Source organism: Microcaecilia unicolor, chromosome 3, assembly GCF_901765095.1.
Source record: "Microcaecilia unicolor chromosome 3, aMicUni1.1, whole genome shotgun sequence".
In the NCBI taxonomy this organism is placed as follows: domain Eukaryota; kingdom Metazoa; phylum Chordata; class Amphibia; order Gymnophiona; family Siphonopidae; genus Microcaecilia; species Microcaecilia unicolor.
This window is the reverse complement of record NC_044033.1, coordinates 1,572,883-1,598,213: the sequence shown is the minus strand read 5'-3', so window position 1 is coordinate 1,598,213 and position 25,331 is coordinate 1,572,883. Positions and strand designations below refer to the sequence as shown.

Sequence of the window (25,331 nt, the reverse complement as noted above, 5' to 3'; positions counted from 1 at the left end):
CATAAAGCGTATAAATCATAAAAATACAACAAACAACACAAAATAATAAAAACTAGCAACATAATAAAAACAACAAAAATTATATTTAATTATGGGAACTAAAAAATCAAAACAAAACTTTAAAACACAATCATCCACATCCAATATAATCAAACCAGCATAGCTATAGTGAATCTTCAGTAATATGCCTTCCCAGCTGGTCAACATTTTGAGCTGGCAACAAAGTTTTCATCACTGAAGATATGAAAAAAACCTAAATGTGCAGCCCTAGTCCAGTGATTCCCAAACCTGGTCCTGGAGGCAGCCTAGCCAGTCAGGTTTTCAACAGATGCACAATGAATTGATCTGCATGAATTGCAGTTCATGCAAATTCATTTTGGGTATCCTGTGGCTGCAGGACCGGGTTTGGGAACCATTGACCTAGTCTGTGAATGATAAAAATTCTCATATTTTAAAGAGCATGAAGACAGAATAAAACACAAATGATTCCTAAAATCTCTGTATTCCTTCAGTATCTACCTATAGGAAAAGGGAGATTCAGGAAACGATGAAACAAAACAAAGAAAATAAGATGATATCTTTACTGGACTAAATACATTTTTTGATTAGCTTTCAAAAGCAATACCTGAAGGTGCCATTAAGACTTCAAACCTACTCAGAAAAGACAAAAAGGGATCTTCAGGAGGAAGGGAGAACAGTCTACGATCTACCACATACTAATCACTTAGAAATGGGTGGACCAATGGTCCTCATCTGCTTATTTCTGTGGAAGAAGGTGTATGTTGCTAAGTTACTATTTCAGGTGCTACAGGATGATAGGAACAAAGAATGACACATCCCAAGGAAGCGAGAAACGATGAACCCAGTGTCAGAATCCGAGAAAACAAAAGCTAAACATGAAGTATGGTCGACTGTACTAAGCGCAGGAAAGGTCTTCCAAATTTTATCTACCGTCAAGCGCATTTCCACAATGCACAATTCACACACACACACAAACGCTTCCCTTGACCACCAGAACAAGCAATGTTCAGTAAAAACTTCCCTTGACCACCAGAACAAGCAATGTTCAGTAAAAACATTCAATATCACAGAGAATGACACATGTACACACAATGTGATATGAAACACGAGACAGTGGGAAGAACCTGTTCATATATGCTGCTGGAGCTCCAGTATGTCCAGAAAAGAACTGAGTACAAGGAGGAAGCCTCAAAAAAAAAACCCCTTGGAAAACCTGTCGGTCATCTGAAAAGGGCACTTTTGGGGGGGGGGGGGGGAGAAGGAAAAGAGAAAGAAAGAGAGAAAAAGAAGGAAAGAGAGAGAAAGAGAGAGAACGAGCAAGAGAAAGAGAGAGAGAGAAAGAAAAAAGAGAGAGAGAGAAAGAGAGAGAACGAGCAAGAGAAAGAGAGAGAGAGAAAGAAAAAAAGAGAGAAAGAGAGAGAGAGAAAGAGAGAGAGAAAGAGAGAGAACGAGAGAGAGAGAAAGAAAGAAAAAGAAAGAAAGAGAAAGAAAGAGAGAAAAAGAAAGAAAGAGAAAGAGAGAGAACGAGAGAGAGAAAGAAAAAGAAAGAAAGAGAAAGAAAGAGAGAAAAAGAAAGAAGAGAAAGAGAGAGAACGAGAGAGAGAAAGAAAGAAAAAGAAAAGAAAGAAAAAGAAAGAGAGAGAAAAGAAAGAAAGGAGAAAAGAGAAGAACGAGAGAGATGGAAAGAAGAAAAAAGAAGAAAAGGAGAAGAAAAGAGAGAAAAAGAAGAAAGAGAAAGAGAGAGAACGAGAGAGAGAAAGAAAGAAAAAGAAAGAAAGAGAAAGAGAGAGAAAAAGAAAGAAAGAGAAAGAGAGAAAGAGAGAGAAAGAGAGAAAGAAAGAGAGAGAGAGAAAGAGAAAGAGAGAACGAGAGAGAGAAAGAAAGAGAAAAAGAGAAAGAGAGAGAGAACGAGAGAAAGAGAAAAAGAAAGAGAAAGAGAGAAAAAGAGAATGAGAGAGAAAAAGAGAGAGAAAGAAAGAAAAAGAGGGAAAGAAAGAGAGAATGAGAGAGAAAGAAAAAGAGAGAAAGAAAAAGAGAAAGAAAGAAAGAGAGAAAAAGAGAAAGAAAGAAAGAGAACGAGAGAAAGAGAAAAAGAAAGAGAGAGAGAGAAAAAGAGAATGAGAGAGAAAGAAAAAGAGAGAAAGAAAGAGAAAGAAGAGAGAAAGAGAATGAAAGAGAGAATGAGAGAAAAAGAAGAGAGAGAAAAGAAAAGAAAGAAAGAAAGAGAAAGAGAGAAAAAGAGAATGAGAGAAAAGAGAGAGAAAAGAGAAAAAGAGAAAGAAAGAAAGAGAAAAAGAGAAAAAGAGAAAGAGAGAAAAAGAAAAGAAAGAAAGAGAAAGAGAGAGAGAGAGAAAGAGAGAATGAAAGAGAAAAAGAGAAAGAGAGAAAGAAAGAAAGAGAAAGAAAAAGAAAGAGAAAAAGAGAATGAGTGAGAGAGAAAGAAAGAGAGAGAGAGAGAAAAAGAGAATGAGAGAAAGAGAGAGAAAGAAAGAGAAAAAGAGAGAAAGGAGAAAACGAGAGAAAGAGAAAAGAAAGAGAAAGAGAGAAAAAGAGAAAAGGGAGAGAGAGAACGAGAGAAGAGAAAAAGAAAGAGAAGAGAGAAAAAGGAGAAATGAGAGAGAAAGGGGGGAAAAGAGAAAAGAGAAAGAGAGAGAGAGAGAAAGAAAGAAAAAGAGAGAAAGAAAGAGAGAATGAGAGAGAAAGAAAAAGAGAGAAAGAAAGAGAAAGAAGAGAGAAAGAGAATGAAAGAGAGAATGAGAGAAAAAGAGAGAGAAAGAGAAAAAGAGAAAGAAAGAAAGAGAAAGAGAGAAAAAGAGAGGAGAAAGAAAAAGAGAAAGAAAGAAAGGAAAGAGAGAAGAGAGAGAAAAGAGGAATGAAAGAGAAAAAGAGAAGAGAAAGAAAGAAGAAAAGAGAAAAGAAAGGAAGAAAAAGAGAAGAGGAAGAAAAGAAAGAGAGAGGGAGAGAAAAAGAGAATGAGAGAAAGAGAGAAAGAAAGAGAAAAGAGAAAGAAGAGAAGAACGAGAGAAAGAAAAAAGCAAAGGAAAGAGAGAAAAAAGAGAAGGAGAGAGAAAGAGAAGAGGAAAGAAGAAAAAGAGGGAAAGAAAGAGAGAAAGAGAGAGAAAGAAAAAAGAAAGAAAAAAAGAGAGAAAAAGAAAAAGAGAGAAAGAAAGAGAGAATGAGAGAGAAAGAAAAAGAGAGAAAGAAAAAGAGAAAGAGAAAGAGAGAAAAAGAGAAAGAGAGAAGAAGGAAAGAGAAGAAAGAGAAGAAAAGAAAAAGAGGAAAGAGAGAAGGAAACGAGAGAAAGAGGGAAAAGAAAGAGAGGAGAGAGAAAAAGAAGAGGAAGAGAAAGAGGAGAGAAAGAGAAAGAGAGAGAGAGAGAAAGAAAGAAAAAGAGAGAATGAGAGAGAAAGAAAAAGAGAGAAAGAAAGAGAAAGAAGAGAGAAAGAGAATGAAAGAGAGAATGAGAGAAAAAGAGAGAGAAAGAGAAAAAGAGAAAGAAAGAAGAAAAGAGAGAAAGAGAATGAGAGAAAAAGAGAAAAGAAAAAAGAGAAAGAAGAGGAAGAGGAAGAGAGAAGGAAGAGAAAAAGAGAAAGAGTAAGAAAAGAAGAAAAGAGAAAGAAAAGAAAAGAAAAAAGAGAATGTGAGGAGAGAAAGAGAGGAGAGAGAAAAAAGAGAGGAAGAAAGAGAGAAAAAAAGAGAAAAAAAGAAGAGGAGAGGAGACGAGAAAGAGAAAGAAAGAGAAAGAGAGAAAAAGAGAAAGAAAGAAAGAGAAAAAGAGAAAGAGAGAGAGAACGAGAGAAAGAGAAAAAGAAAGAGAGAGAGAGAAAAAGAGAATGAGAGAGAAAGAGAGAGAGAAAGAGAAAGAGAGAGAGAGAGAAAGAAAGAAAAAGAGAGAAAGAAAGAGAGAATGAGAGAGAAAGAAAAAGAGAGAAAGAAAGAGAAAGAAGAGAGAAAGAGAATGAAAGAGAGAATGAGAGAAAAAGAGAGAGAAAGAGAAGAGAAAAAGAGAAAGAAAGAAAAGAGAAAAAGAAGGAGAAAAGAAGAAAAGAGAAAGAAAAAAGAAAGAAAGAGAAAAGAGAAAAAGAGAAAGGAGAAAAAGAAGAAAAAAAAAAAAGAGAAGAGAAAAAAAGAGAAAAGAGAAAAAAGAAAGAGAGAAGAGAGAGGAGAGAAGAGAGAAGGAAGGAAAAAAAGAGAAAAGAGAGAAAGAAAGAAAGGAAATAAAAAGAAGAAAAAGGAAAACAGAAGGGAGGGAGAGAGAAGAAGAGAGAGAGAGAGGAAAAAAGAGAATGAGAAAAGAGAGGAAAGAAAAGAAAAAAAGAAAAGAAGAGAAAGAGAGAAAGAGAAAAAAAGAAAAGAGAAAGAGAGAAAAGAGAAAGAGAGAGAGAACGAGAGAAAGAGAAAAAGAAAGAGAAAGAGAGAAAAAGAGAATGAGAGAGAAAGAGAGAGAGAAAGAAAGAAAAAGAGGGAAAGAAAGAGAGAATGAGAGAGAAAGAAAAGAGAGAAAGAAAAAGAGAGAAAAAGAAAAAGAGAGAAAGAAAGAGAAAGAGAGAAAAAGAGAAAGAGAGAGAGAAAGAGAAAAAGAGAAAGAAAGAAAAGAAAAAAGAGAAAGAGAGAGAGAACGAGAGAAAGAGAAAAAGAGAGAGAGAGAGAAAAAAAGAGAATGAGAGAGAAAGGAGAGAAGAAAAGAAAGAGAAAGAAGAGAAGAAAGAAAAAAAGAAAGAAAGAAGAGGAGAAGAGAGAGAAAGAAAGAGAAAGAAGAGAGAAAGAGAATGAAAGAGAGAAATGAGAGAAAAAAGAGAGAAAGAGAAAAAGAGAAAGAAAGAAAGAGAAAGAGAGAAAAGAGAATGAGAGAAAAAGAGAGAGAAAGAGAAAAAGAGAAAGAGAGAAAGAGAAAAGAGAAAAAGAGAAAGAGAGAAAAAGAGAAAGAAAGAAAGAGAAGAGAGAGAGAGAAAGAGAGAATGAAAGAGAAAAAGAGAAAGAGAGAAAGAAAGAAAGAGAAAGAAAAAGAAAGAGAAAAAGAATGAGTGAGAGAGAAAGAGAAGAGAGAGAGAGAGAAAGAGAAAGAGAGAAAGAGAGAGAAAGAAAGAGAAAAAGAGAAAAAGAGAATGAGAGAGAAAGAGAGAGAGAAAGAAAGAAAAAGAGGGAAAGAAAGAGAGAATGAGAGAGAAAGAAAAAGAGAGAAAGAAAAAGAGAGAAAAAGAAAAAGAGAGAAAGAAAGAGAAAGAGAGAAAAAGAGAAAGAGAGAGAGAAAGAGAAAAGAGAAAGAAAGAAAGAGAAAAAGAGAAAGAGAAGGAGGAAGAACGAGAAGAAAGAGAAAAGAGAGAAAGGGAAGGGGAGAAAAAGAGAATGAGAGAGAAAAAGAGAGAGAAAGAGAAAGAGAGAGAGAGAAAGAAAGAGAGAATGAGAGAGAAAGAAAAAGAGAGAAAGAAAGAGAAAGAAGAGAAAGAGAATGAAAGAGAGAATGAGAGAAAAAGAGAAAAAAGAAAAAGAGAAAAGAGAGAAAAAAGAGAAAAAAGGAAAAAGGAGATAAGATGGAGCAGGACATGATAGAAGAGAAGAGATAAGGGGAGAGAAGAGTGTACAAAGAAAGTAGGAACCAAAAAGGAAAATGTAGAAAAAGTGCACTAAAGGAGGAAGAGGAAATAGCATAAGAAGGTGAAAGAGGAAGGGAGAGAGAGACTGTGAGAAAATCAGAATCGAGACTGTGAAAATGAAGAGAGTCAAAACACGTAACGAGGCGTGAAAGACCAAATGTCAGGAAAGTAGCAGAAAAAAGAGCTCAACGATCGTCTTAGCGTAGACAAATCAGAGAGAGTAAAGAACAGAGTAGAAGAGACTCAAAAGGAAAAAGGAAAGGAGAAGCGTAAGACACCTTCATCCCTGAGGCGAGAGTGAGTTACCTGTAGAGCAGTACAAAGGAAAGACGAGAGCATGCACTCGCCCTCACACGGTCACAAGGGTAAGTGGGGGAGCGAGTACATCTGATTCTGGATTCTGTACCTGCAAAATGTTGCGGTCGAGGTAAGAGAGTAAAGGAGGTTTTCTTTTCTTACAGAGACTGTGTTCTCCTATCTTGTTTGTCAAGTTAGTTACTGCCTTTTCCTTTTATACCTAAGAGGCAGTCTGCAACAGCAGCATTTCACCTCCTTCCCCAAACCAGGCCCTTCCTCACCTGTAAAAGAGAAAAGCAAAGTGTGGTATGTGGCAATCCGGCCACAGGAAAGCAGGGACAGCAGCAAATCTGGCAAGAGAGGCACCAGTCAGCTCTGCTTTTGTCCATCTGTAGGTGCAGCCCACGATGTTTACAGAAGCCAAAAGAAACAGAGCTGAAAGGAGCAATCTCTGGAGGGTAAAGGGAAAACACACAGAGCTGGATAGCAGCCACACCCAGCGACACTACTGCATTACTTCTGCAGCTGTATGCCACCAACACACAACGCAGGGCAGGATTAAGCATAGGCAAACTCAGGCCCTAGGCATCTGCCTAATGTTTAGAGGGGGCCCTGTCATATGTACTACTTCAGCAACTCCCAAGAAAGATTGTTGTCTTGGTAAGTCAACTGTTGGCACAAAGAACAGTAAAGGACCATGTAGTTTACACATTTTTTTATTATTATTTTTTTTTTTTGTTACATTTGTACCCTGCGCTTTCCCACTCATGGCAGACTCAATGCGGCTTACATGGGGCAATGGAGGGTTAAGTGACTTGCCCAGAGTCACAAGGAGCTGCCTGTGCCTGAAGTGGGAATCAAACTCAGTTCCCCAGGACCAAAGTCCACCACCCTAACTACTAGGCCACTCCTCCTTTTCAAAGAAAAACATATACATAATCTCATACAGTGGTGGAAATAAGTATTTGATCCCTTGCTGATTTTGTAAGTTTGCCCACTGACAAAGACATGAGCAGCCCATAATTGAAGGGTAGGTTATTGGTAACAGTGAGAGATAGCACATCACAAATTAAATCCGGAAAATCACATTGTGGAAAGTATATGAATTTATTTGCATTCTGCAGAGGGAAATAAGTATTTAATCCCTCTGGCAAACAAGACCTAATACTTGGTGGCAAAACCCTTGTTGGCAAGCACAGCGGTCAGACGTCTTCTGTAGTTGATGATGAGGTTTGCACACATGTCAGGAGGAATTTTGGTCCACTCCTCTTTGCAGATCATCTCTAAATCATTAAGAGTTCTGGGCTGTCGCTTGGCAACTCGCAGCTTCAGCTCCCTCCATAAGTTTTCAATGGGATTAAGGTCTGGTGACTGGCTAGGCCACTCCATGACCCTAATGTGCTTCTTCCTGAGCCACTCCTTTGTTGCCTTGGCTGTATGTTTTGGGTCATTGTCGTGCTGGAAGACCCAGCCACGACCCATTTTTAAGGCCCTGGCGGAGGGAAGGAGGTTGTCACTCAGAATTGTACGGTACATGGCCCCATCCATTCTCCCATTGATGCGGTGAAGTAGTCCTGTGCCCTTAGCAGAGAAACACTCCCAAAACATAACATTTCCACCTCCATGCTTGACAGTGGGGACGGTGTTCTTTGGGTCATAGGCAGCATTTCTCTTCCTCCAAACACGGCGAGTTGAGTTCATGCCAAAGAGCTCAATTTTTGTCTCATCTGACCACAGCACCTTCTCCCAATCACTCTCGGCATCATCCAGGTGTTCACTGGCAAACTTCAGACGGGCCGTCACATGTGCCTTCCGGAGCAGGGGGACCTTGCGGGCACTGCAGGATTGCAATCCGTTATGTCGTAATGTGTTACCAATGGTTTTCGTGGTGACAGTGGTCCCAGCTGCCTTGAGATCATTGACAAGTTCCCCCCTTGTAGTTGTAGGCTGATTTCTAACCTTCCTCATGATCAAGGATACCCCACGAGGTGAGATTTTGCGTGGAGCCCCAGATCTTTGTCGATTGACAGTCATTTTGTACTTCTTCCATTTTCTTACTATGGCACCAACAGTTGTCTCCTTCTCGCCCAGCGTCTTACTGATGGTTTTGTAGCCCATTCCAGCCTTGTGCAGGTGTATGATCTTGACCCTGACATCCTTAGACAGCTCCTTGCTCTTGGCCATTTTGTAGAGGTTAGAGTCTGACTGATTCACTGAGTCTGTGGACAGGTGTCTTTCATACAGGTGACCATTGCCGACAGCTGTCTGTCATGCAGGTAACGAGTTGATTTGGAGCATCTACCTGGTCTGTAGGGGCCAGATCTCTTACTGGTTGGTGGGGGATCAAATACTTATTTCCCTCTGCAGAATGCAAATAAATTCATATACTTTCCACAATGTGATTTTCCGGATTTAATTTGTGATGTGCTATCTCTCACTGTTACCAATAACCTACCCTTCAATTATGGGCTGCTCATGTCTTTGTCAGTGGGCAAACTTACAAAATCAGCAAGGGATCAAATACTTATTTCCACCACTGTAAGTAGACCTCATGCATCAAGGAGTGATCATAGACAGAAAACGTGTGTCATTCTTTCTCCCCCAAAATTGATATGATAAGCATTTTCTTAATAGCACACTAGCAAAGTATGACACACGGAGCTGTCTGAGAGACAGGAGAGGCTGCCATTTAAAACTGAAGTCTTGTTGTCTATTGTAAAAAAGTTGCAGAGGCTGTCTCTAGATCTGCCATCTGCCAGACTTTCCTCTACCAGTGATGTATGAATGGGGGCTCCATCTTCCTCAACCCTGCTAGGCAGCAAAGAGTAAGAGGAGACATCTTTTTTTCAACAAAATTCTCAATCCAGATGAAATAGAAAAACCCATCATCATGTGTTTCTCTAAAGGAAGAAGGTCCCAGGTCACTCGAGAAATCTCGCTTCTGACCCAAAACCAGAAGATCTGTAACTTTGGCCATACCCACCACATATGCTCAAAATCCTCACAGCCCATACATCCCTGCCAACAGGTATCCAGTTTCCCCCCCTTTACCTTATTCAATTTTACTGGGGTGAGGTGCATTCGAAACAGAATTTTATATTGAGTGTCCAGATGAGTTAGACATTCGAGGAGGGACAGTCCATAACTCCTCCCAAATATCTTCCCGCCTCCCGGGGTCAGCTTGTTCTCACTGTAATTTGTACAGAAGCTTCCCCCCCCCCCCCCCCCAGATGATTTCCCCATAATAATTCTATACAAGGCTGCCACCAGGCCTTTGCTCTTATGCCTTTGATATAATAATTCTTCCAGTGGCATTAAGGGTCTAAGGAAATCCCGTTGATATGCCTGTAGATAATGATAGACCTGCAAAACAGAGAAACCCCTTCTCCTATCTCCTCTCTTGTTTAACAAAAACATACACTTTTCTCATAGCTGATTCCGCTGCAACTATTTTGAATCTATCCATCCAGGCTGAAACTCTGGGTCACTCAGTATGTTTTTGATGGTTGAGGTAGCCGGGGTGATACCCATCGAGTGAGTTAGATTAAAACAAACAGCCAGGGTGGGTCCCACTAGCCTATGCTCCTTTCAATTTATGGGGCAGATGCTCCCTCTTCTGGAATAAGAGGGAGCAAATATGGCGAACCCCCATCATACTTTCCTCAATCCTTATCCCGTGCTGGTCCCCATGACCCCATAACCAGAAATAAGCAATGTGGAGCTGGGCCGCCAGATAATATATCCTAAAACTGGGTAATGCCAGGCCCCCCTGCCTCTAGTGGTAGTAAGTATCCTCATCGCTAATGTAGGTTTTTTGCCCCCCCCCCCCCCCCCCCCCTAGAAATCTGATAATAAATAGAGTGCAGCTGTCTAAAGGAAAAACTAGGAAGGACACAGAGAAGAACAGGAACAGCAGCCTTGGCAAAATATTAATTTTTATGTTTAAATCATCTTTATTGATTATCAAGTAACAAACCAGGTATAAAAGGCCTTCAACGTGCCCATCCATACCACAAGACAACAATAAAGTACTTGCTTCCCTTCCCAATCCACAACCCTCCTTTACCCCTCCATCCCCCCATACACACAAAGTCCACCACAAGGCATTCCCTACAAGGGAGCATTGTGTATAGTTAAGTTGAGAATTCTGCTTTTCGCTGCTGGCTGTAGTGTATTCCAGAAGCGTTCCCATGTCTGCAGAAGGCATCTGCCCTCCCTCGAGGAGATGTGTTTAATCTTGCACCGCTCCAGTTTCAACAGCTCTATCATATGTGTCCTCCACAGTCCCAAAGAAGGCACCAGAGGTTCTCTCCAGTATAAAAGTATAGATTTTTTTCCCAATTAGCGTGGTCTGCTGCAAAAAGCGTTTGAAGCCAAGTAAAGCAGCCTCTGCAACTTTATACATTTCAAATAATATCAAGGGGTGTCGTGTCACCTTTCGACCCCAGTAGGTGTAGATCGCCTTCAGCAACTGTGACCAAAAATGGAGTATCCGGGGGCACGTCCAGAACATATGACCAAGAGTTAGCTTATGTTCAATACCCCCTATTACAACCTCCCCAGATACTGGGATCCCAACAAACTCAAACAGGCAATTTTAAACACGATTCGCAAATTAACTGGAAATCAATGCAAGGACTCCAGCAAAGCAGCAAATTTGCCCAAACAAAAAAAAATAAGCCTAGGAGCGGTATTCTGCAGAAGATGGAGTTTTCTTTGCAATTTCAATGATGCTGTACAAAATAAGGAGTTACATTGATCGAGCAACAACCTAACTCTAAAACTTTTCTTACTCAGAGATGACCTAAAAGCTCTTAGTTGGTGTCATTTCAAAAACAACTTCTTAACTAGGTTGTTTATCTGGGATTCATAAGTTCATTTAGAGTCCAAAAGGACACCAAGTACCCTTGCTTCTTTTTCAATGTTCAAAATTTCACCTGAATCCAAAGTTAATTTGTTGGCTAGCAGTGATTGAAAAATCACCAAAACCGTAGAATTGTTTTTTTCTTTGTATTCAACTTAAAAAAAAAATGTATATTATCAACCAAAGAAATGTATTTTATTTATTAAAACATTTATATTCCACTCTATCGACAAAAGTTCTAGGTGGATTACGTAATTACATGCACAATAGTAAAAACTCATACATACTATACAAACATAACATTCCTATTATGTTTCAACATTTTTTTATTGATCAGTCCACATAACAAACAATGAACAAACTTTGTGTACAACAGGTTGCAAACACCTCCTGGGCCTCTTAATCTAAACAAAATATTCCTCTCATCAACAAGGTTTTTTCCCCTTTTCTCCCCCCTCTTCCCCCCCCCCCCCACCCTCTCTTCATGAGGTTAATATAACATAGTAACATAGTAGATGACGGCAGAAAAAGACCTGCACGGTCCATCCAGTCTGCCCAACAAGATAAACTCATATGTGCTACTTTTTGTGTATACCTTACCTTGATTTGTACCTGTGTTCTTCAGGGCACAGACCGTATAAGTCTGCCCAGCACTATCCCCGCCTCCCAACCACCAGTCCCGCCTCCCACCACCGGCTCTGGCACAGACCATATAAGTCTGCCCAGCACTATCCCCGCCTCCCAACCACCAGCCCCGCCTCCCACCACCGGCTCTGGCACAAACCATATAAGTCTGCCCAGCACTATCCCCGCCTCCCAACACCGGCTCTGCCACCCAATCTCGGCTAAGCTCCTGAGGATCCATTCCTTCTGAAGAGGATTCCTTTATGTTTATCCCACGCATGTTTGAATTCCGTTACCGTTTTCATTTCCACCACCTCCCACGAGAGGGCATGCCAAGCATCCACTACTCTCTCCGTGAAAAAATACTTCTTGACATTTTTCTTGATTCTGCCCCCCTTCAATCTCATTTCATGTCCTCTCGTTCTACCGCCTTCGCATCTCCGGAAAAGGTTCATTTGCGGATTAATACCTTTCAAATATTTGAACGTCTGTATCATATCACCCATTTCTCCTTTCCTCCAGAGTATACATGTTTAGGTCCGCAAGTCTCTCCTCATATGTCTTGTAACGCAAATCCCATACCATTCTTTTAGCTTTTCTTTGCACCGCTTCAATTCTTTTTACACCCTTAGCAAGATACGGCCTCCAAAACTGAACACAATACTCCAGGTGGGGCCTCACCAACGACTTATACAGGGGCAACAACATCCCCTTTCTTCTGCTGGTCACACCTCTCTCTATACAGCCGAACAACCTTCTAGCTACGGCCACCGCCTTGTTACACTGTTTCGTCGCCTTCAAATCCTCAGATACTATCACCCCAAGATCCCTTTCCCTGTCCGTACCTATCAGACTCTCACCGCCTAACACGTACGTTTCCGGTGGATTCCGATTCTCTAAGTGCATCACTTTGCATTTCTTCGCATTGAATTTTAATTGCCAAACCTTAGACCATTCTTCTAGCTTCCTCAGATCCTTTTTCATGTTTTCCACTCCCTCCCGGGTGTCCACTCTGTTACAGATCATTGTATCATCTGCAAATAGGCAAACTTTACCTTCTAACCCTTCGGCAATGTCACTCACAAATATATTGAACAGAATCGGCCCCAGCACCAATCCCTGAGGCACTCTACTACTCACCTTTCCCTCCTCCAAGCAAATTCCATTCACCATCACCCTCTGGGGTCTGTCTGTCAACCAGTTCCTAATCCAGTTCACCACTTCGGGTCCTATGTTCAGCCCGTCTAGTTTATTTAAGAGCCTCCTGTGGGGAACCGTGTCAAAAGCTTTGCTGAAATCTAAGTAGATTACGTCTATAGCTCGTCCCTGATTCAATTCTCCTGTCACCCAATCAAAGAATTCAATGAGATTCGTCTGGAACGATTTCCCTTTGGTAAAACCATGTTGTGTGGGATCTTGCAACTTATTGGCTTCCAGGAAATTCACTATCCTTTCCTTCAGCATCGCTTCCATTACTTTTCCAATAACCAAAGTGAGGCTTACCGGCCTGTAGTTTCCAGCTTCTTCCCTATCACCACTTTTGTGAATAGGGACCACCTCCACCATTCTCCAATCCCTCGGAACCTCTCCTGTCTGCAAGGATATATTAAACAAATCTTTAAGAGGACCCGCCAGAACCTCTCTGAGCTCCCTCAAAATCCTGGGGTGGATCCCGTCCGGTCCCATGGCTTTGTCCACCTTTAGCTTTTCAAGTTGTTCATACACACTTTCTTCCGTGAACGGTGCTCTATCCACTTCATTCTCATTTGTACTTTTTGCAGTCCATCGCGGTCCTTCTCCAGGATTTTCTTCTGTGAAAACAGAACAGAAGTATCTATTTAGCAAATTTGCTTTTTCTTCATCATTATCCATATAGCGTTTCGCTGTATCTTTTAGTCTCACAATTCCCTTTTTAGTCATTCTCCTTTCACTAATATACCTGAAGAAATTTTTGCCACCCCTTCTTACATTTCTAGCCATTTGTTCTTCCGCTTGCGCCACACGTATCTCTCTCTTGGCTTCTTTCAGTTTCATCCGGTATTCCTCCTCGTGTTCCTTTTCTTTAGTTTTTTTGTATTTCTGGAACGCCAACTCTTTAGCCTTTATTTTCTCAGCCACTTGCTTGGAGAACCATATCGGTTTCCTTTTTCTCTTGCTTTTATTTACTTTCCTTACATAAAGGTTCATGGCCCTATTTATAGCTTCTTTCAGCCTGGACCACTGTCCTTCCACTTCTTGTACTTCCTCCCAGCCCATCATCTCCTTCCTCAGGTATTCCCCCATTTTACTAAAGTCAGCACGCTTGAAATCCAGGACTTTGAGTTTTGAGTGGCCTCTCTCCACTTTAGCTGTTATAGCAAACCAAACTGTTTGATAGTCACTGCTGCCCAGGTGGGCACCCACTCGGATATTTGACACGCTATTCCCATTTGTGAGCACCAGATCCAGCGTCGCTCCCTCCCTCGTGGGTTCCATCACCATTTGTCTGAGCAAAACACTTTGGAAAGCATCTTCGATCTCTCTACTTCTTTCCGATTCCGCAGACGAAACCTTCCAATCTACATCCGGCAGATTGAAATCTCCCGGCAACAGCACCTCTCTCTTGTTTCCCAACTTTTGAATATCTGTGATCAGGTCTTTATCTAATTCCTCCAATTGTGTCGGAGGTCTGTAGACAACACCCACGTGGACAGAGGTTCTATCATCTCTTTTTAAGGTGGTACATATCGCTTCTTCCTTCCCCCAGGTCCCTGTAATTTCGGTCGCCGTGATATCATTTCTCACATATAGAGCTACTCCTCCACCTTTACGACCCTCTCTATATAGCCTGGTATGTTTGCATCCCATTCATGGGAACCATTAAGCCACGTCTCCGTGATTGAAACAACGTCTAAGTCTGCCTCCAACATCAGGGCTTGAAGGTCATGAACTTTATTGCTTAGACTGCGAGCATTTGTGGCCATTGCTTTCCGTGTACATTTCCTGGTATGTGCTTTAACATTTGTGATTTGGGGTTGCCTTTTTTCTTTGGGTACCTTCTTATCCTTTTGCTCCAACTTAATTGCTTTCTCTTCTGCCTCAATTCTATTTTCAGGATCATCACCATGCTGTAATGGAGCAAAAGAATTAATATATCTACATGTTCCACATTTATCATTGTACATTGCCTCAGCTTCTACCGAATAGGGCCTTCTAACAGATCATTTTCCTGGACATCAACAGCATACTGCCTCACTGGCCCCTGGCATCCTCTACTTCACACAGTGTTAAACTCTCCAATGGAGATACCAGGCAGCCACCACCTTCCCGACTATGTCCTACATATAAATATCGTCGGCTATAGTGTTACCACATTTTATAAAGGACTCCTCTATATTGCAGCAGAAACCTAAATTACCTCTGTGTCCCCACTCATCAAACTCCATAACATTTCTCTTAATATGGCATTATTCTAAATGCTCTATACACATCACCATACTGTGCTCATAATCTAAAACAAATCAGGCTCCACTATAAGCCTGAATAAATAACAAAGTTTTTACTTATTTCCTGAATTCCATTAGACTATGGAGTTCTCTCAACTGCTTTGGCATTGCATTGCAAAAGATGGGCCCTGCTATATATAAAAGAAAAAAAAATCTCATTTCTGAATTCCTCCAACCTAATCACTTGATAAGATGCAACATAAGCACCGCCATACTGGGAAAAGACCAAGAGTCTATCAAGCCCAGCATCCTGTCTCCGACAGCGGCCAATCCAGGCTTCAAGAACCCGGAACCCCCCCCCCCCCCCCCCCCAAATAAAAATGATTTTTTCATAATCTTCAATGGACTTTTCCTTCAGGAACATCAAATAAACATTAGCCACCGGATCTCAATCGTCTAGGTTGATATTTGCAACTTTGATGCCAATCCAGAAGATAAACATCAGACTCCAATCTTACATTTAATCTGTTCTACTTAAAGCCAAAGTAACTCTCAAATTTTGTAAAGTGACCTCAAAATAACTCAACTTGGACTTAACAAGAAAATGGCATCAGCATTTGACAGAACAAACACACCTAGATCTGACAAACTCTACCCAAAGGGCTGAGATAGACATGAAAACAGGGGAGAGAGCGGTGAGCCCTGGAGAACCCCACAAAGTGGCCGACAGGGCAGAGATCTTTAATTAGTTTTCCTAACACAATAGGTATTTATTTATTGCATTTGTACCCCACATTATCCCACCTTTTTGCAGGCTCAATGTGGCTTGTGGTACATTTTGTTAAAAAAAAATCTCTAAATTAATTTAACACTGCACTGGTTACTCCCAATTCACTATGTCTATTCAACAATTTTAGATGATTAACAGAATCGAATGCTGCCAAGATATCAAACTGAAGAAGGGAACCTGTTTCGCTTTGCCCAAACAACTTCTAACCTCAGATGTTAAAGCTAGTACCAGTGTCTTGGTACTTTGCTACGATCTAAAGTTTTATAGCTCCACAGTTTGTTTGTTTTTTGAGGTGGGACAACTGGAAGTATACACAATATTGAAGCTGTGGTCACACCAGAGATTCAGAGGCATTTCAATATATTGGCTACAGTGATTCCAAGATCTTTTTCCTAATTCAGAATCCAACATCCTGCACCAACAGTTTTGATTATTTTTCTCTATGTGCATCACTTCACAGTTGTCCACATTACATTTCTTCTGCCATTTACATCTTCAATCCAGAAGCATAGCTAGGTGGGGATTCTGAATGAAATGGTGCCTATGCAGATCACCTATTTTACAAAAGGTCTGCTCACCTTGACATCAAAATCTGGCTACGCTTCGGGGTCAATCCCCCGAGTCTTACAAATTGCTCCTGCAACTCCTCAGTCTGGTTACGTTTTATTTACTTTGAATTATTTGGGTTACATGTAATATAATATTTGATCACTTCATTCAGCCCTTTTTTCTATGGGGAAAAAAAAGTTAATTCTAAGCCTCAGTACTGATAACAGAGGCACGTTCCTGTTTTCCTCTCTGCAGTGAAAACTTATCCTTCAGTCCTACGCTCTGTTTTCTATCTTTAATCAGTTGCCAGTTCACATTAAGACACTTGCTCCTATAGCAGGGCTTTTTAATTTTGAGTAGTCTTATGTATTAGGATTTTCAGAAGGTATAAGTGGCTAGATCACCCTTATCCATGTGTTTGGTAAGGTACAACCTTTCTTTGCCAAATCTTTGCAGGCTCTTCCCTATTAAGCCACATCTAGCCATATGCAAATACTTTAATTCTAAACAGGAAAGGAAAGGGAAAATTAGGTTCTTACCTTGGTAATTTTCTTTCCTTTAGTCATAGCAGATGAAGCCATTACGTATGGGTTATGTCCATCAACCAGCAGGGGAGATAGAGAGCACTCAAACTTTCACAGTGCCCTCTTGGCCAGCTAGCTCCACTGCCTCTTCAGTATTTGAAGCTTCCAAAGCAGTATGGCAAACCGCAATGGGAATCACAAGAGCTTTCCTCACAGCGAACGATGGCCCATCACAAGGGCATGAACTCATAAAGGAGGGAATGCACATCCTCCTGGAGGGAATAAACTCATCCTCCTTATTGTATAAGTGGAGGGGAACACACGCGCCTCCTGGAGGGAATCACACATCCTCCCAACACACTGGAGGGAATGAACTCATCCTCCTATTTATAGAACTGGAGGGGAACACACGCGCCTCCTGGACAGAATCAACACATTCTCCAAAACATGCTGGAGGGAATGAACACATCCTCCTAAATTTAAACTGAACATGAATCCTGAAGATTGTTTTCCAACTTTCTCCCAAGGAAGGAACTTCAGGAAATTAAAACAGAACCTGAAAAACAGATTCACAGCATACAGACAATCATACAGGGAGGGCTCATGGCTTCATCTGCTATGACTAAAGGAAAGAAAATTACCAAGGTAAGAACCTAATTTTCCCTTCCTTGTCATCAAGCAGATGAAGCCATTACGTATGGGATGTAACAAAGCAATCCCTAGAAAGGGTGGGAACAAGCCACACCACGCGCTAGCACTTGTGCACCAAAACGCGCATCCCTCCTGGCAGCCACATCCAGCCTGTAATGTCGGGCAAAGGAGAGCTTAGAAGCCCATGTTGCTGCACTGCATATCTCTTGAAGAGAGAGTGCTCCAGTTTCAGCCCAAGAGGAAGAAATTGCTCTAGTAGAATGTGCCTTAAAGGCTACAGGCGGAACCCTGCCGGCCAGCAGATAAGCTGAAAAGATAGTTTCTTTGAGCCAGCGGGCAATACTGGCCTTAGACGCTGGAGACCCTCTGCGAGAACCGGATAGCAAAACAAACAGATGATCAAAAGTCCTGAAAGAGTTAGTAACTCGCAGATACTGCAGCAGAGTCCTGCACACATCCAAAAGGTGCAGCTGCCCAAAAGAGTCTGGAAACTCTTCCTCTGAAAAAGAGGGCAAGAAAATAGGCTGGTTTAAGTGAAAGGCTGAAACCACCTTAGGCATAAAGGAAGGCACGGTCCGAACCATGACTCCGGACTCTGAAAATTGCAGAAATGGGTCTCTACAGGACAGCGCCTGGAGCTCCGACACCCGTCTCGCCGAGGTTATGGCCACCAGAAAAACGGCGTTCAGTGTCAAGTCTTTCTCCGATGCTCGCCAAAGCGGCTCAAAAGGAGATGCCTGCAGGGTTTTCAAAACTAGCCCCAGGTTCCAAGCTGGACAGGGTACTCGCACTGGAGGTCGGAGCCGAAGCACCCCTCTAAGAAACCGTGCCACATCTGGGTGAGCAGCCAAAGACATGCCTTCCACCTTACCACGAAGGGAGGCCAACGCTGCCACCTGCACCCGCAGGGAATTATAGGCCAAGCCTTTTTGTACACCTTCCTGCAAAAAGTCCAGAATCGGCGAGACAGGAGCCCGCATTGGAACAATGGCTCTGGAAGCACACCAAGACTCAAACAGGCACCAAATCCTGGCATAAGCCACGGAAGTGGACCGCTTGCGGGCTTGCAGGAGAGTGGAAATAACTTTATTGGAATAACCTTTATCCCTCAATTGCGCCCTCTCAATAGCCATGCCGTAAGACCAAAGCGGCCGGCGTCCTCCATGGCTACCGGTCCCTGAGTCAACAGGTTCGGTACCAGAGGTAACGGCAGAGGAGCCTCCAGGAGCATCTGTCGGAGGTCTGCATACCAAGGTCTCCTTGGCCAATCCGGGGTGATGAGGACCACTTCTCCTGGGTGCAGCCGAATCCGCAAGAGCAGGCGCCCTATCAAGGGCCATGGGGGAAACACATAAAGTAGACCCGGAGGCCAGGGTTGAGCCAAGGCATCCAACCCCGCCGAGCGAGGATCTCTCCGTCTGCTGAAGAAGCACGGGACTTTGGTATTGGCACTTGTCGCCATTAGATCCATCACGGGCTTGCCCCATTTGGCACAGATCTGCAGGAATACTTCGTCTGCCAGATTCCATTCTGCTGGATCGATCTGATGCCTGCTCAGATAATCGGCCTGCACATTGCTCTGACCTGCAATATGAGCTGCCGACAGACACTGAAGATGCAGCTCGGCCCAGTGGCAAATCAGTTCGGCCTGCGCGGCTAGTGCTCTGCACCTTGTTCCGCCTTGTCGATTTATATAGGCCACCGTTGTCGTGTTGTCCGACATCACTCTGACAGCCAATCCTTCCAGGGTCACTTGAAAGGCCAGAAGCGCCTGAAACACCGCTTTCAACTCTAGGCGGTTGATGGACCACTCCGACTCCTCGGGTGTCCAGAGACCCTGGGCATGCTTCCCCTTGCAGTGTGCGCCCCAGCCCTTCAGGCTGGCATCTGTTACCACTAGGCACCAAACTGGGAGCGTCAGCGGCATTCCTTGCCGCAGCATGCTGTCCGAGAGCCACCACTCCATGCTGAGACGGGCCGCAGGGAGCCAAGTAAGTCTGCATTGGTAATCCTGAGAAAAAGGAGGCCATCTCCGGAGTAGAGAATACTGTAGAGGTCTCAGGTGCGCTCTCGCCCAGGGTACCACTTCCATCGTGGCTGTCATCGATCCCAGCAGCTGGACAATGTCCCAAGCTCGCGGGCGGGGCATCCTCAGGAGCAGACGAATCTGATTCTGAAGCTTGCACCGCCTTGGCTCGGGTAGGAACACATAGCCCGAGACTGTGTCGAACCTGGCCCCCAAAAACTCTAGAGATTGTGAAGGGGACAGGTGAGTTTTGGCCATATTGACGACCCAGCCTAGAGATTGCAGTACTGAGACCACTCTGGCTGTAGCTTGTAAGCTCTCTGTTGCAGAGTCTGCTCTGATGAGCCAGTCGTCTAGGTACGGGTGAACCCTGATACCTTCTCGCCTGAGAAAAGCAGCTACTACCACCATTACCTTCGAAAAGGTTCGGGGAGCTGTGGCAAGGCCAAAAGGCAAGGCCCTGAACTGGAAATGTTTTCCCAACACCGCAAACCTCAGAAACTTCTGGTGCGGGGGCCAAATCGGTATGTGCAAGTAAGCTTCTTTCAGGTCTAGAGACGTGAAAAACTCTCCTGGCTGAACCGCCGCAATGACGGAGCGCAGGGATTCCATGTGGAAATGCCGCACTCTCAGGGACTTGTTCACTTCTTTTAAGTCCAGAATAGGGCGAAAGGACCCACCTTTTCGCGGCACCACAAAGTAGATGGAGTATCGGCCGCAGCCTTGCTCAGCGGGAGGCACCGGGGTTACTGCCCCTAACTGAATCAGACCTTGTAAAGTCTCCTCCACTGCCGCCCGTTTGACGGCAGAACCGCATCGGGACTCCACAAACACGTCTCTTACTGGGGCGTTGAATTCTATTCTGTATCCATCTCTGATCAGGTCCAGAACCCATTGATCTGAGGAAATCTTGGCCCACTCCTCAACAAAGAGGGAAAGCCGTCCTCCGATGACAGGCATCGAGGAGAGGGCCGGCGCACCATCATTGAGAGGGTCGCCCCTGAACTCCTGGTCTTGAGCCACCGGCTGCGGAACGCTTGTCCGAGCGAAAGGAGTTCCTCTGCTGACCACGGGCACGTGAAGTGAACCCAGCAGAACGCCCCGGGCGGTACCTTCTAGCTTCACGGAAGCGAGGTCTGTACGAGGAGTGGACCGCCTGGCCCTTAGAGGAAGGCCTCTGCCTATCTTCGGGCAAGTGCTGGGGTTTTGGATCACCCAGGCCTTTGACAATTTTCTCTAACTCCTCACCAAATAGGAGAAGTCCTTGAAAAGGCAACTTCACCAACCTTTGCTTAGAGGCCATGTCCGCTGCCCAGTGTTGTAGCCACAGACGATGGCGAGCCGCCACTGCTACTGCCATTTGTTTAGCCGAAGCTCTGACAAGGTCATAAAGGGCATCAGCCAGAAAGGACAAGGCCACCTCCATCCGCGGAGCCACATCCAAGAAGGGCTCCGCTCCATCTCCGGGCTGAGCCACTGCCTGTTGCAGCCAAGCTAGGCAGGCTCTCACAGCATAACAGCTGCATGCAGACGCCCGAACAGTGAGACCTGCAATTTCAAAGGACCGTTTCAACGCTGTTTCCAGCCTACGGTCTTGAACATCCTTCAGGGCAACACCTCCTTCAACAGGGAGGGTAGTTCTCTTTGTCACCGCAGTGACTAGGGCATCCACTGTAGGCATTTGAAAATGAGCCATATGTCCCTCACGCAGAGGGTATAACTGCCCCATAGCCCTGGAAACTCTCAAAGGTCCCTCAGGGTCAGCCCACTGAGCCGAAACAAGCTCTAGGATGGAGTCATGCAAAGGGAAGGCCCGAGCAGCTTTCTTGGTACTAGCCATCCTGGGATTACCCGAGGAGGCCATGCCACTGTCAGGATCTTCAATCGAGAGGGCCTGCAAGGTATCTGAAATAAGCGCTGGCAGCTCATCACGGTGGAAAATCCTCATCGCGGAGGGATCATCCAGATCCTGTGGTAAATCCGCACCTGACTCTGGTTCCTCAGACCAAGAACGTCTGTCAGAGTTCTCCGAATCCTCACACCCCGACCACGGGGGGGGAAAAGGTGCACCACAATCTGAAGGGGAATTAACCCTTCTGCGCTTATCTTTAGGCCAAGCATCCGGGAAAAAAGCCTCACTGGGCAGTCCCAGGCCAGAATCATCGGGGGGGCAATCAGAGGAGCCTCAGGCGACTCTTGAGGAAGGGCTCTTTTCATCATGTATGCTTTATGCAGCAAAAGCACAAAATCCGGGGAGAAAATCTCACCCTGGGCACCCAAATCCTGTCCGGTGCTAGCCACTCCTGAAATAACCTCATCTCGAGATGCCCCACCCGGCTCAGGTCTCTCTGTGTCCACGGAGGCCGCGCCATGCGGTGTAAGCAAAATGGCGCCCGCTGCCAGCTCAGAGCGGGAAGAAACATCGCTCGCCATGCTCGGGCCGGCTCCTACGCCAATACAGCATGATTTACAGAGCTCTGCTGCTGATTTGCGCTTGCCACAAGTGGAACAGCGCTTTACATTGTCCGCAGCCATCGCCGAAAAACGGCGGTAAATCCAAAATGGCGGTTTCGCACCAAAATCGCCCCGATCACGGGCACACCCTGGAGGAGTTGGAAAACACTCTTACCTCAAAGGATCTAGTGTACAACTACGATCCTGCTGAAAATCAGGTGAAAAACCTCTGTTCCAGCGTCTCTGCGTTTAAAAACGCGACGAGACTTTTTTTTTTTTTTTTTTAGCTGTGAGGAAAGCAGAGGTATTGAAGACTCCGGAGGCTCAGATGACTGGGAAAGGCAGGGAAAGGGCGAACCTATATGCCTGCATCCACTGTTGGTGGGTAAGGACAGGGAAAGCAAGGCAATATGTCCACATCCACTGAGGTATGGGTAAGGCAGGGAAAGGGCTAACCTATGTGCCTTTAAAGTGAGGCTGCTATAGCCTCCAACACCCCGGTTAACAACTGGCAAGCCAGGAACCACCTCCCGGCAGATTTTTCTGGAGCTCGAACAAGCTGCAGCCACCCTGCTAGGGGAGATAGAGAATACTGAAGAGGCAGTGGAGCTAGCTGGCCAAGAGAGCACTGTGAAAGTTTGAGTGCTCTCTATCTCCCCTGCTGGTTGATGGACATAACCCATACGTAATGGCTTCATCTGCTTGATGACAAGGAAGGACTTGATATACTGCCTTTCTGTGGTTACAATCAAAGTGGTTTACATATTATGTACAGGTACTTATTTGTACCTGACTTGCCCAGAGTCACAAGGAGCTGCAATGGGAATCAAACTCAGTTCCCCACTAACCACTAGGCTACTCCTCCACTAGCAACATTCCATGTACAATCTCAAATAGGGAAAGGGAAATGGGACTTGATATATTGCCTTTCTGTGGGGTTTACATAGTATATACAGGTACTTATTTGTACCTGGGGCAATGGAGGGGATAAATAACTTGCTTAGAGTCACAAGGAGCTGCAGTGAGAATCAAACCCAGTTCTCCAGGTTCTCAAGCCACTTCTTCACTCTAAACAAATCGCTTCCACGGTTTTGTGTGTTCCTGAGAAAGGCTCACTGGGTCTGTAGTTCCCTGAATTATCTCTGGATGGAAGGTCAAAAGAGAAAGGTGCAGAAAGAGTGAGCCGAGGTCCCTGGTGATGGCGGCAGTAGACAGCACTACACTAGAATTAGTTCATGGAAAGTAGCAAGTAATAACAAAATTAAAATAGTGATCACATCTCCTCCCATATCTTCAAAACAGTCAGCTAGGATTTCCACCAGGTATCCAGTCCCATCCTGGACCAATGTGAACTCTGGTGCTAGATTAAGAGAATATACCCAGGAAGATGGTTCCTTAAGAAACAGGATGAGAGGTAGCCTTTCGGTTTTGGGTAACGTACTTTGACAGAGATATTCCTTGCTAAGACAACCTGGGTATACATTAAACTTCAAATTAAGGCAGAAAGCTCAAACAGTAATGCACAAATCTTTGAAGGGGGGAGGGGAAATGGGTAGGAAGAAAGAATATTATCCTGTCACGTTTGGGCAACAGGGTTCGTTTACGAGTATCCAACTTCAACAAGAACTGTCAAATGTGTACTAGCTTGGAGCAGAGAGATTCTTCCACTGGAGACAGAAATACTTTGTTTAAAAGCTCACTGTCAAAACAGAAATGTGAAAATCACTGGTGCTCTGCAAGCTAATGATGCCCTATGCCAGGTACCTTCTATAATGTAAGTGTTACATAGTAACATAGTAAATGACGGCAGAAAAAGACCTGCATGGTCCATCCAGTCTGCCCAACAAGACAAACTCATATGTGCTACTTTGATTTGTACCTGTCCTCTTCAGGGCACAGACCGTATAAGTCTGCCCAGCACTATCCCCACCTCCCACCACCGGCTCTGGCACAGACCGTACAAGTCTGCCCAGCACTATCCCCGCCTCCCAACCACCAGCCCCGCCTCCCACCACTGGCTCTGGCACAGACCGTATAAGTCTGCCCAGCACTATCCCCGCCTCTCAACCACCTGCCCCTCCTCCCAACCACCGGCTCTGGCACAGACCGTACAAGTCTGCCCAGCACTATCCCCGCCTCCCAACCACCAGCCCCGCCTCCCACCACTGGCTCTGGCACAGACCGTATAAGTCTGCCCAGCACTATCCTCGCCTCCCACCACCGGCTGGGCTCTGCCACCCAATCTCGGCTAAGCTCCTTAGGATCCATTCCTTCTGAATAGGATTCTTTTATGTTTATCCCACGCGTGTTTGAATTCTGTTACCGTTTTCATTTCCACCACCTCCCGCGGGAGGGCATTCCAAGCATCCACTACTCTCTCCGTGTTGTCACTGGATTTATGTTAACACACATTGGTTTTGTTTTTGTTTTTTTACATTTGTACCCCGCGTTTTCCCACTCATAGCAGATTCAATGTGGCTTACATATTATATACAGGTACTTATTTATACCTGGTGCAATGGAGGGTTAAGTGACTTGCCCAGAGTCACAAGGAGCTGCCTGTGCCTGAAGTGGGAATCCAACCCAGTTCCTCAGTTCCCCAGGACCAAAGTCCACCACCCTAACCACTAGGCCACTCCTCCACTTCTGTAGACTAAACCTATGCTTACCTGCTGGATTTGTATTTCTCTTTTTCTTAGGCTGTGCTCCTGCCTTCCCCTTACTTTCCCCATCCACATCTCAATGCTCAGGCACCTCCTCCAGCTAAGCTGCAGTAGTGATCAGTGCCTGAAAGTGATGTCAGCAGCAATGAGCTTTATCAGCTCATACCACCAGCGGTGTCATGCTGAAGAAGCAGACACAAGGAGCAGGCTGGACTCCTTGAGACACCCTTCAAGGGGTGACTATGTTCGGTCAGTTATTTTGCATTTGATTTTCAATTTGGAAGCTTATCCCATTCCTGTTCTCATTAGGCATTGACCAGCTCAGCCACGTGTACGGAGGCCTCCACCTCAGGTACTAAGCACCACTGCTGATAACTGCTCACAACAACCATGTCCTCAACTTGCCTCATCCGTTTCATCCTTGACTCACTGGTTTCTGTTGGCTTTCTTAATGTTAGACCCCTTAAATGGAAAGCTTTGTTGGTTTCTGGTAAAACCTGGCAAGTGGATGTGTATATGTGTACGTACTATGAGGTTAAGGACAGCAGTTTACAAGTCTGTGCGAATTTGCCTTTGGAGTAAAGAGCCTATAGTCTTTATTTACTGTACCTGTGAGATAACAGGCTTCAGTAATCCTATATAATAAAATTCACCCTCAACGTTCTGAGGACACTGACGTCACTGTCAGGTCCTCCAGTCACTTCCTTCAGGTTCGAAGCCTTCGTGGTGGTGAAGCCACCGAAAACACTGTGTTGGGGCCCCGCCCTCGCGTCAAACGTGATGACGTTGAGGGCGGAGAAATGGTGTCATTGGCTTCACAACCAACGACAAAGCAGATTGAAGGTGGCG

At 44.2% G+C, this 25,331-nt stretch overlaps 1 protein-coding gene across 5 annotated transcripts in view; it reads right to left on the bottom strand.

The window, feature by feature from the left end:
• KLC4 (kinesin light chain 4) overlaps positions 1-25,331 on the bottom strand; it is a 230,714-nt gene that overhangs the window by 179,529 nt on the left and 25,854 nt on the right. For 2 of the 5 annotated variants that reach the window (XM_030195692.1, XM_030195693.1), the window contains exon 1: positions 6,022-6,121. The exons of 1 other annotated variant lie outside the window; for it this stretch is intronic. The gene's annotated coding sequence lies outside the window, so the exon portion shown is untranslated. Of the gene's footprint in view, positions 1-6,021; positions 6,122-25,331 lie in introns of those variants that run through there. 2 more of the 5 variants (XM_030195694.1, XM_030195696.1) reach the window with 2 other exon arrangements.